General features: G+C 34.4%; 1 long non-coding RNA gene across 3 annotated transcripts in view; it reads left to right on the top strand.

The window, feature by feature from the left end:
- The window catches only part of LOC132015744 (uncharacterized), a 224,458-nt gene that overhangs the window by 51,676 nt on the left and 156,315 nt on the right, over nt 1-16,467 (top strand). For all 3 annotated transcript variants that reach the window (XR_009403760.1, XR_009403759.1, XR_009403762.1), the window contains exon 2: nt 13,274-13,356. This is a non-coding gene — a long non-coding RNA (uncharacterized LOC132015744). The remainder of the gene's footprint in view (nt 1-13,273; nt 13,357-16,467) is intronic.

A 16,467-nucleotide genomic window follows, 5' to 3' on the forward strand; every position in this document is an offset into this window, starting at 1 on the left:
AGAAAGAGACTGACTATGTGTGGGACACATTTTGGAGGAAACAGAAATGAGTGCTGCCTAATTTTTGCTCTTGGAGTGATCACTCAAATTTCTTTCTCATTTCTAGATTATGCTTTAGAGACTTGATGTCAACTGAAAGTTGTGACTCAGTGCAATGTGTGCGTATGTGTGTGTATGTGTGTTAGCTATTTAGCATTTCCTTGTTCTCTTAGAGATTCCTACAAGCTCTAAGAATGGACAACAGCGTGCTGTTGGAACAAAATAAAGGTCCAATAAACTGCCCACTGTTGTAGCCTTCTCATACAGTAAATTAGAAGTTATTTCTCCTAAAAACTTTACTAGCAAATAGGGTGCAGTACTTTCAGGTAGTGACTTTTTAATAACCTGTACTTTGAATGTATTTTTATAGTATAAAGTGGTACTTATAGGCTATTAGCATGATTTCTAGTTGTAATATTTTTTTCTTACATACCAAACATGTCAGTGCAAGCAGAAAAAGAACAATTTATAAAGAGATTGTCTTAAAAGTAACCAAATTATAAATTATAGTTCCATTTTATCCTTCATTCATCTAAGAAATTTATCAAAAGCCTACTATTTATGAACCTTTCTTTTGTGCCAAGAAAAAAAATAGGAAAGGCAAGGGTAGAAGCTATATCTTAGCATTTAAAATTACAATGCACTAGGATTGAAAAAAGAGGTACACACACTAAGAATGCAAAGGAAGGCCAGTTAAAAATAAATGCCATAAATATGGTTCCGACAGTAATTGTTAAAAGAATTCAAATGAGAATAAGGCCCTTAACTGTCATCAATTTATCCAAATCTGTTATTTTATTCTCAGCCCTTAATTAGGACGCTCTTTTGCAACTCATCCTATTTTTCTTAACAAAGTTAAAAAAAAATGACTTCTTCCCAGGACTTATTCAGGGCAGCTGGATGTCAAAATTCTATGTAAATGAATTTTCTCATCTGTCAAAGGCTTCTTCCCTTTAGAAAAAGAAATTTTTTTTTTTTTTTTATTCCCCCTCTTGCATGTTCCCAATTTAATCAAAGGAAATCTTTGAATTGCCATCTATAGTTACATTTCTCTTTTTGATTTTTTTCTCCCCTCATGGAAACAACTCAGATTTTAACTATACAGTTCATTTTATATAAACTGAATTAGTTCTTTGTGTTTCTAGATGAGAAATGAAGATAATTGATGAACTCTTGCCCTCATTAGCTTTTTTTTTTTTAAGATTTTATTTATTTGACAGACAGAGATTACAAGTAGGCAGAGAGGCAGGCAGAGAGAGAGGAGGCAGCAGGCCCCAGGACCCTGAGATCATGACCTGAGCTGAAGGCAGAGGCTTTAACCCACTGGGCCACCCACCCGCCCTCATTAGCTTTTAAATATTTCTTTCAACTCTTTACTTTTTACGAAAAGAATGAAATATGCATTTCAAGATTCCATAGCATGCTAGATGCTCAGTATGTTCTTTATTGTATCAATAGTCTATTATTTTAATATGGAGTAATGAAATATTTAATTTTTAGTTTGAACTATTAATAACTTTTAAAAACATAGACTTATGTTTTAAAGAACAAAATGAAGTGGTTTCTCATCTCATTTCTACATTTTGAGATATCTAGCCAAATTATGCTAATTTTATTTCTAAATAAGGATATATTTAGCACATAATTCACAGTTTATAAATTCCCCCAATGGATTCAACAGGTTACACTGTTAATCAAAGGAGGTTTTTTTGTTTTTGTTTTTGTTTTTCTATACAGCATTTTGGTTAGTATCAAGTAGAATAATTTCAGGTATACTTCATGTAATCATTCTTGGGATAAATGTGGTGAAGTAAGGAAAATAATATCTATCAAATGCTGATCACATGCCACATTCTGTTGTCATCTTTATTGGTTAAGATGGCTTTGTTTGTGAATATGAGCAAATCTTGATTCTATTTAAGCTGAAGAAAAAATTACTACCTCCATAACAAAATGTTTAGACATACGTGGTTCCAGCAATGGTTAATTAAGTGATCGATAATAACTGAAGGAGTTTCAACCTTTCTCTGTCATTTTTAGTTTGAATTTATATGTAGGCTCATAGAACAAATTGGCTGGAGTATCCGCAGGCATTATATCCAGAAATTTAAACATATCTGGAAATACAGTTTATAGAGACTCACTTTTAGGCAGAAGAAACTTTCTCATAACTCCTCTGCATATTGACCTTCATATTTGCTGCCTAGATTGGGTCAGATGCTTAGTTAGGGCTATACTAGTCACTGGCAAGCAAAATGAGGATACCGTGGTTGGAGTGTATCAATTAGAAATGACCCTTAATTCTGGAATAAGGATTCACTCCCTCAAAGCACATTTCATTGTAGAGGAGTACGGATGTCTATACAACACCGGGCTTCAATGGAAGGAGGAGGAACAAGTAAATGACAGAGGTACAGCAACCGATGTGTGCTGTAGCAGTTTACAGTACAATACATTTCTTCATCCAATCTTCCTATGAGTTCTAAAATGTACGTTCTTCACAATATAGAAACTGAGACTTGAAATATATAATTTCCTCTAAATAATGAAGTTATAAAATTACTGGAAAGAGATTAGATTTTGTTCCACTCCAGAGCTAATCCTAGGTAAAATTAAAAGAAATTGTGAAGTTTTCCTGCTTTTTCCAGCTTTTCTTTTCTAAAGTCATTTACCCGTTACATCTTCGAGGAGGAGATTTCCTCTCTTATGCCAAAGCAAATCAAACAAACAAATGACCCTGTATTTTTTTGGATTCAGTTTGTACTCACAATGTTTATAGGAGAAACAAAAACTCTAGCACCTTAAGTTGCATCAGCAAAAGAATAAAAAACTGATGAAGATAAAATTTTGTTATCTAACTCACTGATATTTTAAGAGTGCTCCGAGGATGAGAGGATTAATATCATGGCTTAGTCCAAATAATTAAAGCTAGAAAATAATCAAGGATCAAGCTTGCTGAGTCTTATTGAAAAAGACCTGCCAGGACTGGTCCTTTCTATTTGGGAGTTTAAATATGTTGGATCTAATTACAAGCAAAAGCAGGATACAAAGACAGGATGACAACAACTTAGAGAAGGTGTTTTCTTTTGTAAATAAACATCAAACACCAGGAAAGTGTAAGAAACATAACATGAAGTGAGGCCTTTGACAAGGCATTAAATCAAACATATAACCAAGGTTCCCATGCCAGATGGAGTGGATTGAGGTGGTCAGCATTCATGTTTATTATTTTGGAAATAAGTGGGAGACTGGGGTGTGTGTGTTTTGTGTGTTTCTGACTCTGTGTGTGTGTGTGTGTGTGTGCGTGCGTGTGTGTATGTGTGTGTTAAATAGAGAACAATATAAGAGCCTTCCAAACCCTTACCATCCTGATTATAACTTCAAACTTTAAATAAGATTTTTTTTTTTTTTAATCTGCCTTATCTCTTCCCCTTGCCCTAAAGTCTCTGACTGGAGAGCACAGGAGGAAAAGTACAGAAAGAAGAGGGAAAAACAGACTAGCCCCATCTTGTTCAACCCAGGCTTCTAAGCCTAGTTAAGGGTGAAGAGTGAATATTTAAAGCTAAAAAGAGGTTGGAACTTGTTTTAGATTATCCTAAATGGTTTCATGACTGAAAAAGAGACTTTGTCAATTCCATAAAGTGAAAATAAATGTTACTTGATTTAGTAGAGATGGCATTAAGGAGAGGAAAAATGAAATAACTACTGTTCCAGGAAAAATAAAGCTATGCCGTGGTATCATCTCACTGTATCCAGATCATTCAATAAAATGCTTATAGGTACAATGTCTGGCTTTAATGAAACATGTTGGTTAAATAATGGAAAGAGATTTTCCAAAGAAGAGATTTTCCAAATTTGGGTTTTGGTTCCAAGACCCAAAGCAGGGTTTTATTTATGCAGGCACAATTCAAGGCTCTTTATCATGTCTAGAGACCTGTTTATCAGATAAACTCAAATACCTAATAAAATCTGATGTTACAGACCATTTATATCAGAATAAATGAGGTAACAAATTTTGAATGTTGACACAAAATTTTGAGGTGAATTTCACCAATTTTAGCTTATTTTCCTCTCCTCTTCCTTTTCTCTTTTCTTTGTATCTCCTGCCTTTTGGGTTTGTTTTTCCCTTTTTTTTTTTTTTAATTTTCTGGGGAAAAAAGACATAAATTCTGAATCTGTGTTTGAACGCAACTTGGTTACTTTAGACATGTTCAAAATCCTAGTCATCAGTGCCACTTACCCTGTAAATGAGAGGTCTCAGAGACCAAAACATCTTAGAAGCAAGCAAATTCAGAATTTTTTTTCTCATGTCACAGTTTTATATCATCTAATTTTATGTTATATTTTGAGGTGTGTTTTTGTTTGTTTGTCTTTTTGGTGCGTAAAATGATAGTAGTTCATTAAGAAAAGTTGAGAAAAGTTCTCAAGAGTGAGAGGGGTCCCAACAGGGTTGCTGAGAACTTTTTTTTTTCTTAACAAGATTTTGACCAAAATTTATTGTGTCTGCCAGACTCCTGGACAATTTTTTTTTTTTAAATAAGTTTTTCCCTCCAAATAACATAAAGAGTAGTTAGGGTTATCATGGATACAAATAAACCCATAACACCAGTGTTTTTAAACAACAACAACAACAACAAAATATATATGTTTCTCAGCATATCTCTGCCCTTAATACCAAATTCACATTCATTACTCCATCCTAGAAGCCCTACTGTGACCTAGCCTCTTCCTGGCTCACCAGCCTCATCAGACCTTCGTGTATGCTTTCCTTGGTAACTGGGCTATGTCTACACTGGGCATCTGGGAAAGGCTCTAGGTGACATCAATATGCAGATCTTCTTCCTGCCTTGGAGGTTTTATACATGTTGTTCCATCTGCTTGGAACATTTTCTTCCCCTACAGTCTTTACATTTGCTCTAGGAGTGCTGTTCTTTGCATTCATGGAATGTGTTACAATTTGTAATTATGCGTACTATGTATTTGCTTACAGGTCTATCTCATTACATAAGGTCAAACTTATTTAATCATACAGAGAAAAAATGGATCTACTATCTGTGAGGATTTGTATATTTACATATGCATTTATATATTTGTGCAGGCACCAGAATTCTAGAGTGTGTATATATATATTTACCTTCTGAAGCATAAACAAAAATAGGCTTACAAAAGGATAATAAAAAAATGTATGCACACCAAAGTTCTAATACTTTTTTCTATCCCAGTAAAATTGTGTTATTCTCTGGGCAAACTCCTCCCAATTGGGAAGAGACTGCCCTCATTCTAAGCAGACTCATTTCTGCTTACTTACTACTGCATTCTCAGTGTCTCTGTTTTACATAAAGTAGGAACACAGTTGTTGACTATCGAACAATTTCATGAATAAAAAATCAATGATTCTTTATGCCAAAGCTTAGCAATAAGAAGGGGGTGAGGTGAGATAGTATAAAACCTCTAAAATTAAGATAAATAGTTGTTAGTTTTTGTTGTTGTTGTTGTTTTAAGATTTTATTTATTTATTTGACACAGAGAGAGAGAGCACACAAGCAGGGGGAGTAGGAGGTGGAGAAACAGGCTCCCCACCGAGCAGGGAGACCGATGCAGGACTTGATTCCAGGACCCTGGGATCATGACCTGAGCCGAAGGCAGATGCTTAACGACTGAGCCACCCAGGTGCCCATGTTTGTTAGTTTTAATATTTCCTTCTATCAGTTCATTTCGTGGTGTTTTAGTTAGATTTCCATTTTTGGTCTATACATAGCAGATATCAGTGGTAGAATGCTAGTCTTGTGGGAAAGTAAATATTCACTTCACGAAAGTCCTTGGAGTTAAAAGGTAATGTTTGTCTTCTATTTTAGAAGTTGGTTTCCTCATCAAACAAATAATTGAGGGATGGTGGGAAAGAATCAGAGGCCAGGTTAATTCAGACAAAATCCATTAAGTAAAACGTATTTAATTAATAAGCTTTATTTTAAAAACATAATTGAATTCACAGGAAAATGGAGTGGAAAGTACAGAGTTCCCATATATGCCCTGTCCACATACGAGCATAATTCCCCCACTAGGGCCATCTCTCACCATAGTGGTGCATTCATTACAATCCATGAACCTACACTGATACACCATTATCACTCAAAGCCCATAGTTTTGGTGTCGTATATCCAAGGGTCTAGATAAACGAATGCTATGTAATTAGCATTACAGTAACAGAAGAGTTCCACTGCCCTAAAAATTATCTGTACTCCTCTCTCGCTGCTAACTCTTAGCATCTGATCTTTCTACTGTCTCCACAATTTTGTCTTTTCCAGAATGTTAAATTGTTGGAATCATACAGGAAGTAGCCTTTTCAGATTGTCATATTTAACTTAGTTATATGCACTTAATTTTCCTCCTTGTCTTTTCATGACTTGGAAACTCATTTCTTTTTAGTTCTAAATTATGTTCCGTCGTCTGAATATATCACAGTGTATTTATCCATCTTTCTGTGAAGTACATTATAGTTACTTCCAACTGTGGGCAACTATGAATAAAACTCCTCTAAACATCCACGTGCAGGTTTTGTGCGGATCTAAGTGTTCTGCTTTGAGTAAATACCAAAGAGTGTGATTGCTAGGTTGTGTCATGAGAATATAGTTTTTTTAAGAAACCACCAAACTCTCTTCCAAAGTAACTGTAGCTGTACCATTTTGCAGTCCCACTAGCAATGAATGAGACTTCTTGTTGCTTCACATCTTTGTCAGCTTTTGGTGTTGTCAGTGTTTTGGATTTTGACCATTCTAATAGATATGGAATGATATCTCACTGTTGTTTTAACATGCAATGCACTAATGACATATGACGCTAAAATGTGTTTTCGTATGCTTACTTGACATCTGTATATCTTTTTCAGTGGGATATCATTAAAAACTTCTCTTTTTTTTTTAAATCAAATTGTTCATTTTGTTATTGTTGAATTTTAAGAGTTCTTTGTGTATTTTGGGTAACAGTTCTTTATTAGATGTGTCTCTTACAAATATCATCTTCTAGTCCCTAGCTTGCTCTGTCATTCAGTTGACATTATCTTTTGAAGAACATGAGTTTTTAATTTCACTGAAGTCCAGCTTCTCAGCTGTTCCTGTCATGAATTGTGTGATCTAAAAAGTCATCATATGCCCAATATCTTCTAGGTTTTCTCCAGCATTATCTTCTAGGAGTTTTCTGATTTACATTTAGGTCTATAGTCCATTCTGAGTCAATCATCGTAAAGAGTAAAGTCCATGTCTAGATTCATTATTTTGTATAGGTGTCCTGTTGTTCTAGCACCGTTTGTTGAAAAAACTATCTTTGTTCCACAGTTTGCCTTTGCTCTTTGTCAGAGATTGGTTACGTTTATTTATGTGAGTCTATTTTGGGGCTCTCTATTCTGTTAATTGATTTTTCTATACTTCTGTCAATGCCATATTGTCCTGATTGCTGTAGCTTTAAAGTCTTGAAGTGAGGTAGTGTCTGTTTTCTGACTTTGTTCTTGTCCTTAAATATTGAACTGGTTCTTCCAGGTCTTTTTCCTCTCCCTACAAACTGCAGTATCAGTTGTTGATATCTACAAAATAACTTTCTAGCATTTTGATTGGGATTTCATTGAATATAGTTTATGGTGGGAAGAACTGACATCCTGACAATGTTGAGTTATCTGATCTGTGAACATGGACTATCTCTCCATTGTTTAGTTCTATGATTTTGTTCATCAGTGTTTTTTATCTGACTGTTCTTTTATTAGCTATTGAGAAGATCATAGAGAAGATTTAGGTCTCATATAGATGAGACCTAAATCTTTTGAGAAGCTATTGAGAAGATCATAGAGAAGATTTTAGGTCTCATATAGATCTTGTACATATTTTGTTAGATTTACATTAAAATATTTTATTTTTGGTGTGCTAATACAAATGGCATTTAATTTTTAATTTCAAATTTTAGTCATTCATTAGTGCTGTAGTTTTAGGCCTTTTTTTAAAATTAATTTTAATTTGAAAAATTATTTAATTTAAATTTAATTTTATTTCAGATTTTTTGTCATCTATGAATGACATGGATAATTTTGTCATCTATGAATCAAGATTGTTTTATTTGCTCCTCCCTGATTTGTACTCATTTTATTTCTTTTTCTTTTCTTATTATATTAGTCTGAGTTTCCAATAAAATCTTGAAAAGGAGTGGTAAGAATAGGCTTAGTTTCTGATCTAAGTAAGAAAGCTTTTATTTTCTCACCATTTGGTATGATGCTAGCTGTAGGTTTTCTGTAGATGTTCTTTATCAAATTGAGGAATCCTAGCTTCCGGAGATATTTTACTTGGATTTTCTCAAATGCTTTTCTACATCTATTGATAAGATCATGTGATTTTTCTTCTTTGGCTTTTGATGTGACAGAGTGAATTACCAGATTTTCAAATGTTCAACAGGATTTCCAGTACCTGGAAAAATCCCACTTTGTTGTTGTGTATAATACTTATTATACACATTAAATTTGTTTTGCTAATATTTTCTTGAGGATTTTTATAATTGTACTATTGTATAGCTTTCTTGTAATGTCTTTCCCTGGTTTTAATATTAGGTTATGATGGCCTCATGGAATAAATTGAGAAGTATTAACTCTGTGTTACCTTCCAGAAGAGATTGTAGAAGTGGTAAACTTCTTCCTTAAATGTTTGGTAGAATTCACCAGTGAACCTATGGGCCTGATGATTTTTCTTTTGGAAATTATTAATCACTTATTTCATTTACTTAATAGGCGTGGCCTACTCAAAGTGTTTATTTCTTTTTATGTGAATTTTGGCAGATTGGGTTTTTAAGGAATTGCTCTTTTTCATCTAGGTTACAAATACATGGGCATAAAGTTGTTCATAGTATTCCTTTATTTTCCTTTCAGTATCCATGAGATCTGTGGTGATGTCCCCTCTTTCATGTCTGGTATTAGTAATTTGGGTCTTTTCCCTTTTTTTTTCTTAGACTGGTTAGAGGTTTATTGATTTTATTGATCTTTTCCTGGTTAGAGGTTTATTGATTTTATTGATCTTTTTAAAGAATTGGTTTTCAGATTTTTTTATTTTCCCTGTTGATTTCCTGTTTTCAATCGCATTGATTGCTGCTGTAATTTTTACTACTGCCTTTTTTTCTGGTCACTTTGGATTTGGTTTGTTCAGTTTCAGTTTTCAAAATGAAAGATTAGAGAGGCCTGGCTAGTGCAGTGGGTTAAGCCCCCAACTCTCTTTCTCTGAGCTCAGGTAGTGATCTCAAGGTTGTGAGATCTAGCTCAGCACTGGGCTCTGCAGTAAGCTTCTCTACTTCTGCCCCTTTCTTCCCTTTCTAAAATAAGTAAATAAATATTTTTTAAAGTTTTAATTAAAAAAATTATTTTTCTATTTGAGAGAGTGAGCATGAGTGGCAGGGAGAGGGCAGAGAGAGAGGGAGAGGAGACGCCTTGTAGAGCAGGGAGCCAGACATGGGGCTCCATCCAGGATCCTGAGATCATGACCTGAGCTGAAGGCAGATGCTTAACCAACTGAGGCTCCCACGTGCCCCTAAGTAAATAATCTTGAAAAATAAAAGAAAGCTTAGATTATTGATTTTACATTGCATTCTTTATTTAGTGAACTGATTGCTTTGTTTGGAAGAATTAAGTAACTTTAAATATGAGCACTATCCTCCCAAGAAATTTCTAAAGAAAGTAAATTATATATCTATGTCTTTTAGAAACAATAGCTTTCATTTGCATGCACACTCTTTTAAGTCACTTGCAAACATTTCAGCTCATTGGATCACTTTGATTTTCAAAACAATGTGAATAAGATGACATTATCTTCTGTTCTTATCTCTAAGTCTTAATATCTGTTTACTCCAAATATGTAAAAGATAAAATAACCAAATAAGAGATTATGTTTGACTTACTCTGAGGTAAGTATGATAGAGCATATCATCTGACTGTTCTTTTATTAGCTATTGAGAAGATCATAGAGAAGATTTTAGGTCTCATTAAATACTGCTTAAGTTTGATGGCATACATCTTTCCAACCAACTTCTGCTGCCAACTGCAGTCTAGGCTCTTAGACTAGTTATGCAAATTAAAAGAGAGCAGAGCTAACATGAAAGGAAAACACCTTTGATTATTTTATTTACTAAGCTGTTTGGAATTTTGTACAAAGTAGAGAATGCAAATACCTGCCAAATTTGTGCTGAGATGATTGCAAGTGATGAACACACATGCATATGTGCACACATACACACACACCCCATTTAATTAACGGGTTTGAAAAGTTATTTTAAATTTTAGACTCTCAAATTCGCTTTTCAACATCTTTGTTTTATTGGCTTGGGATTTGCTATAGATATTCTGGCACTATAATCTTTTCCCTATCATTTCATTCAAAATATACATTTTAGTGAAAGTTATAAAATATAAGTTAAACATATAGACAAGCTTATTGTGTTGTTTTATTTAGAATGTCTTTTTATCTGTCAGCGCTCAACCAAAGAAGCAGAACTAACAGGAGATATATATCTTTATCTATATCTGTGTCTATATCTATATCTATATCTATATCTATATCTGTATCTATATCTATATCTATATCATCTATCTATATCTTTATCTATCTATATCTATGTATCTATCATCTATCTATCAGTTATCATTTATCCATCTCAAGGGATTTGATAAAGGGAAGTGATTTAGTCAACTGTAGAAGCAGTGAACCTGCCTCTGAAAGACTTGTCTCCTTGTCTGATTCTGGAGCTTAAAGCTCTCAGGATGAGTAATCAGGAAGGGAATATCTGTAGGGGGCAGCTCAGCAACAGGTGCTTGAACTCTACCAGAATGGACTGGAACCTTGATGCATTCTTGTAGCTTCTGACCTTGGTGATAAAGATACCCTGCAGAAGCCAAAGAGCTAAACACACACAATGGACCTAGGAATCAGAGAAGCCAAAAGGGAATCAAGTGTAGCAAAGTAGTGGTAGGCCCAGCTTCTGTTTCACACCCAAGACATCAGCAACCACATGTGTGCATTAGAAAATAGCCGTGAGGCATTTAAAAAAAATTACTTATTTAAAACAGAAAACACACAAGCAGGGGGAAGGGCAGAGAGGGAGACAAGCATAGTGGGCAGCCTGACAAGGGGGCTTAATGCCAGAACCCCAGGATCTTGATTTGAGCCAAAGTCGGATGCTTAATCAGCTGAGCCACTCAGGCACCCCTTCCCTTCCACTTTTATAATCTTAAGCAATCTGACCTTGCGACCCTTGTGACTTACCCAAAATAGAAACATATGAGAGAGAGAAAGAGCCATATATAGAAATATTTAGTACAAATTATCACATCTTCACAAATTACATTACAAAGCCATTTTACATTATTTAATATTTGTTTTAGAAATGGTCAACCACTGGTACAAATTCCTATATAACTTGTGTGTGTTGAAAAAAATGGTACTGATTTTTATAATACACATATAAGGTGAAATAGAAATACACAGAAGCAGAAATCTTTGTATAATGCTTGCCTTCTTTCTTATCTTAGATTTTCTTTTCCAATTTGTTTTATCCTAAAACCACACACTTTTTAAAGAAAATCTTTTCCTTAGTTTTTTATTTTGAAGATTTCAAAGCCATGGAATAGTAGAACGAACAGCACAAAGAACACAGCTATTCCCTATACCTAAATTCACACTTGACAATGCTTTATCATGTTCTCTTAATTGCCCACTTCTCACTACACACACACACACACACACTCACACACTCACACACACATTTCTTCTTGTGCTTGATTTGAGTCATGAATTTGTAATCATTATGATACTTCACCTCTCAATACTTCAACATCTATCTCATAAGAGGTAAGGGTTTTCTTTTGTAATTGAATTGCTTTGTCTATCTATCATCTATCTAATCTATACAATATACATAATCTTATAAATACATAATTATAATAATCACCCATTTGAAATTGAGCATTATTTAATATTGTTTCTAAATATATAACCCATATTAAATATCCTCCAATTGTTCTTAAATATCCTTTATAGCTTTGCTTCACCTAATTTTCCCTGATATAACATCCTATTAAGGATCATGTAGCACATTTAATCATTACGTGCCTTTGGTTTTCTTTAATGTAGGACTTCTCTCCTGCTTTTTTTGGGGGAGGGTTCTATCATGCAAACCTATAAAAGTTAAGGGTAGTTTTTAAAAAGATCCCTTAATTTAGGTTTGTGTTGCTTGAATTTTGGGGAAAATATATTATAATGAGGCATTTTTGTGTGGTATTAGATTTTAGACAAAAGTAAATTTTTTATTGATGAGTGAGGGTATGGAAGTCCTATATAATCCATTTCATGGCAAGCGTCTGTCTTTGTCTTCTGGTTCTATCTTATTTTTCCCTCAGCTACTAGGTTTGCAAGTGACAACAATAACTGAATGTTTTCCATTTCAGCTATATTTAAAAAGCTAATTATAGCTATAATTCTATATGATTATCAGGGTTTTCATTGGTGATGCCATTGTTGGGAGGATGACCTTTTTTCTGTGTCTCATATCCTGTAGCATTTACATTGCATTCTAAAGTAGACTCTGAACAGAAGTATATTTATGCTTGTATTTAGATTTTTTTTTGGCCATTATAAGTAAAAAGTGAGCAATCAAATCTATCAATTCTCTTTTACAGATAGGACAACTAAACTGTAAGAGATTAAATAATGTGTCAAGAGAAACATTATTAAAAATAAATAAAATGTTTAGCATCATCTTTCATAATAAGGATTTTTATTTATGTTTTAAGCTTTTCTCATTTTTGTCTCAAAGTGAAATATAGGTGTTAAAGTTTATAGAATATAAATTAATGTGAGAGTACATAGTGAAATCAAGTCAAAGTTAAGCAGTAATTTTGTTTTACCCTTGCTATGGCATCTATTTTGAGAGTGTGGAAGGTGAAGGATCTTAAAAGATCAAATTATTAATGCACTATATAATAATATTTGTTAGGTATATGTTGGTTTTTAAATCATTTCAAAAGATTCTAAATTCATAATATCCTTTAGTACCAATGAACATAGAAAAAAAGAGAGCTATTATCAATTTGGGGAGATGGTAAATATTTTGATTTTAAGAAAATATCTGTTTGCAAAATCTGGGAAACCTTATTCTATGTTAATTTGTAAAAGGTCACATATTTTGCTTTATTTTAATTTAAAACAATTTATTTCTGTAGGTAATATATGATCATTTTTAAGTGATCTTAAAGCTTCTACCTTGGAAAATTGTGACACAAAGGAGCACTTGACATCAGAAAAGGTACCAATGCTTCATGAATATTGCATCTTAGCTTCTCTAGAATCGACTTTTCTCCTTAGTTTATATGAAATGCTTTAAGACTTTCTTTTTATCATATGCACACACTCAAAGACTTTACTTGTCCCTTTCACATACATTTCATATATTTTCATAAAATACCATGATATAATTTTAACTGGGTATTGATCTATGTAAAGTATCTATACATTTTACTCTAAATCAAAAAGGAAGAAAAGATACTATCCTAAGGAATTTTCATCATAGATATTATGCGAATATATATAGGGTCTAATGTATTCTAGATGTGTAGTCAGGACACATCTGTGGAATAAAATTAAGAATTACAGGGTCTTGGGACACCTGGGTGGCTCAGTTGATTAAGCCACTGCCTTCGGCTCAGGTCATGATCCCAGGATCCTGGGATTGAGTCCCACATAGGGTTTTTGTTCAGTGGAGAGCCTGTTTCTCTTTCTGCCTCTGCCTGCCACTCTGCCTGCTTGTGCTCTATCTCTTTCTCTCTATCTGACAAATAAATAAATTAAAAAAAAATAAAGAGAGAATTACAGGGCCTTAGATTAATAGCTAACTAAGGAAAGGAAAAAAAAATCCACTCTGGAAATATATGATCTCAAACTAAGCCCGTCAGTTTGTCTAAAATTAAACTCTGGTTAACAAGACTGTGTAATCCAAAATTACAAGCCACACAAGGAAAATGAAGACAGTGAGTACAGACAGATGTTTCATGAAGTTTGGTTGCAAAGAGAGGACCTGAGCATTAGAGAGATAAGTGGTAATGAAGACAGAGACAGAGACAGAGACAGAGACAGAGATGGGAGAAGGGAGAGGACAGAAAGGAGAGGCGCTATGTGAATGTTTATATTTTCCCCAAATTCATATGTTAAAATGCTAATCCCCGATGTGATGACATTAAGTGGGTTTTAAGGGTGGTGATTAGGTCAAGAGGATGAAGCCCTCAAGAATGGCATTAGTGCCCTCATAAGAGACTCAAAAGCAAAAACACACGGTTCATAAGTGTGCACTTGAACAAGGAAGAAAGGAATCAAATGATAGTTATAGAGAAGACCAGTTGGAAGATTCCAGACAACTTATTTAATGCCTCTGGGCCTTCATTTCATCATATGTAAAATGGATCTGATGATATGACCTGGTCCTATGATTATGAAATAAGTTATATTTATAAGACATTTGGAAGAACATTTGGTACATAGAGAGTACTATGTGTTTGTTAAAATAATTTCAGGGGTGCCTGGGTGGCTCAGTTGGTTGATTGCCTGACTCTTGGTTCAGTTCAGGTCATGATCTCAGGGTCATGGGATCGAGCCTCACTTCAGGCTCTGTGCTGGGTGCAGAGTCTACTTTCAGATTTTCTCTCCCTCCCACTCATTCTCTCTCTCTCTCAAAAAAGTGAATAAAGTCTTTTAAAAAAATTGCAAACACTGAAATGCTTTTATCAACTTAATATTTTTGTTTTGTAATAACAACTTGTCAACTTTGAACAATTTCATACTACCTTGTTTACTAAATTGTTTAGTTTGTCTCTTTGGTTTTAATAATTGGAACCTTTTAACCTTTTAACCTCTTATATAAAGACTTGGAAGAAATATTTGTTTATTAGCCAACATTGATTAAATAAAGATATAACACAAGCCAATTTAACATTCATCTAATATTCATCTCCTCCACCCAATGTAGAATACATCTGTGGTCCAGACATTCTCTTCAGGCTGATATGACAAGCCATGGATATGATTAGTAACTTCTCCCTATGATAGCATTTGGCCCCTTGTTTTTTTGTTGTTGTTCATTTGTTTATTTTTCTATTAGAGTATGATGGGGCACAAACTTAGTTTTCAAAGTGGGATCTAAGCAGCCAAAAGATGCACCACACATCCAAAACTTGACCTTCTTATTGTACTCTTTCCCTCTATGCTTATGGTTTGTTTACTGGAGACAAATGTAGTTCTAAATAATAAGGCTATTATGTCATTGACTGGTTTTTCCTAAGACTCAATCAGAAGAAAGGCAAATGCTTGTGTGTGCAGGTGCACATCTGTGTGTGTGAAAGAGTGTATATGTGTGTGTGTGTGTGTGTGATTACATATATGCATGTGGGTTGTTAGCTTCTGAATCACTATACCTTAGTAAGTATGGGAAGTTGTCTATGATTTCTGTGTCGCGGCCAGTGCGACAAATCGACCAGGAACGTGAGGGTAAGAGGATGGTGAAAAGAAATTAAGAGACAAAGAGATGGGGGCAGGAGGAGCCCTGAGGAGGTTGTGCAACAGTGCCAATTTTATTCAAGGCGTGAGGCATTATATAGTTAACAGAAACAATTATAAGGAAGTATCTGTTTTCTGTTGATTGCTCATACACAGCTAACATTCACATGAAACCCCTCAAGCTTTTATGAAACCCAGTTCCTAAGCGCTGGTAGCGGATCTTCTGACGCCAGTAACTTTTGTCTACTTAGCTAATCTTTAACTAGCAATCCACGAGCTTACAATGGTGCAATTTATAATCTGAGCAAGTACAGGATAATCTTATAACAGTTAAATGCACAACCCAGTTTTGCCTCTAATACGTGCAGGCAGTCACCTCAGCGAGTCTTAGGGTCCATAGCTCAGGATCTTTCTCAAGCGCAACTCAACTGATATTTAGGAGGCACGAGTCAGGGCCTGGTTTGATCCCTCGCCTCTAGCTGGGTCTGTGGCTGCCTACATCTCCCCCTTTCTTTGTTTTTAGATCTAGGAAATACATTTGAGCCTTCATATGAAACCTATGTTGTCTTGCACGGATTTGTACAATGCACCAAATCAAAATGAAAGTAAACAAAACAATAAAAAGTCCAATGAACAGCCAGAATAAATATTTCACTAAATTCCTGAGATTAAACCCATGCAGGCTACTTAAAATATATGATACTACTTTAGCAGGACTAACTAAGTCCAAATGAGACTGGCTGATGCTTGAAATATCCTTTTGCAGGTCTGCTAAATCAAGGCTAACATTGGTATGATAACATATCCCCTGCAGATATCTTTTTACTCGGTCCCATGTAATATTATTTGCCTTTAACGGAGTTACACAGAT

This window comes from Mustela nigripes, chromosome 1, assembly GCF_022355385.1.
Source record: "Mustela nigripes isolate SB6536 chromosome 1, MUSNIG.SB6536, whole genome shotgun sequence".
NCBI classification, from domain to species: domain Eukaryota; kingdom Metazoa; phylum Chordata; class Mammalia; order Carnivora; family Mustelidae; genus Mustela; species Mustela nigripes.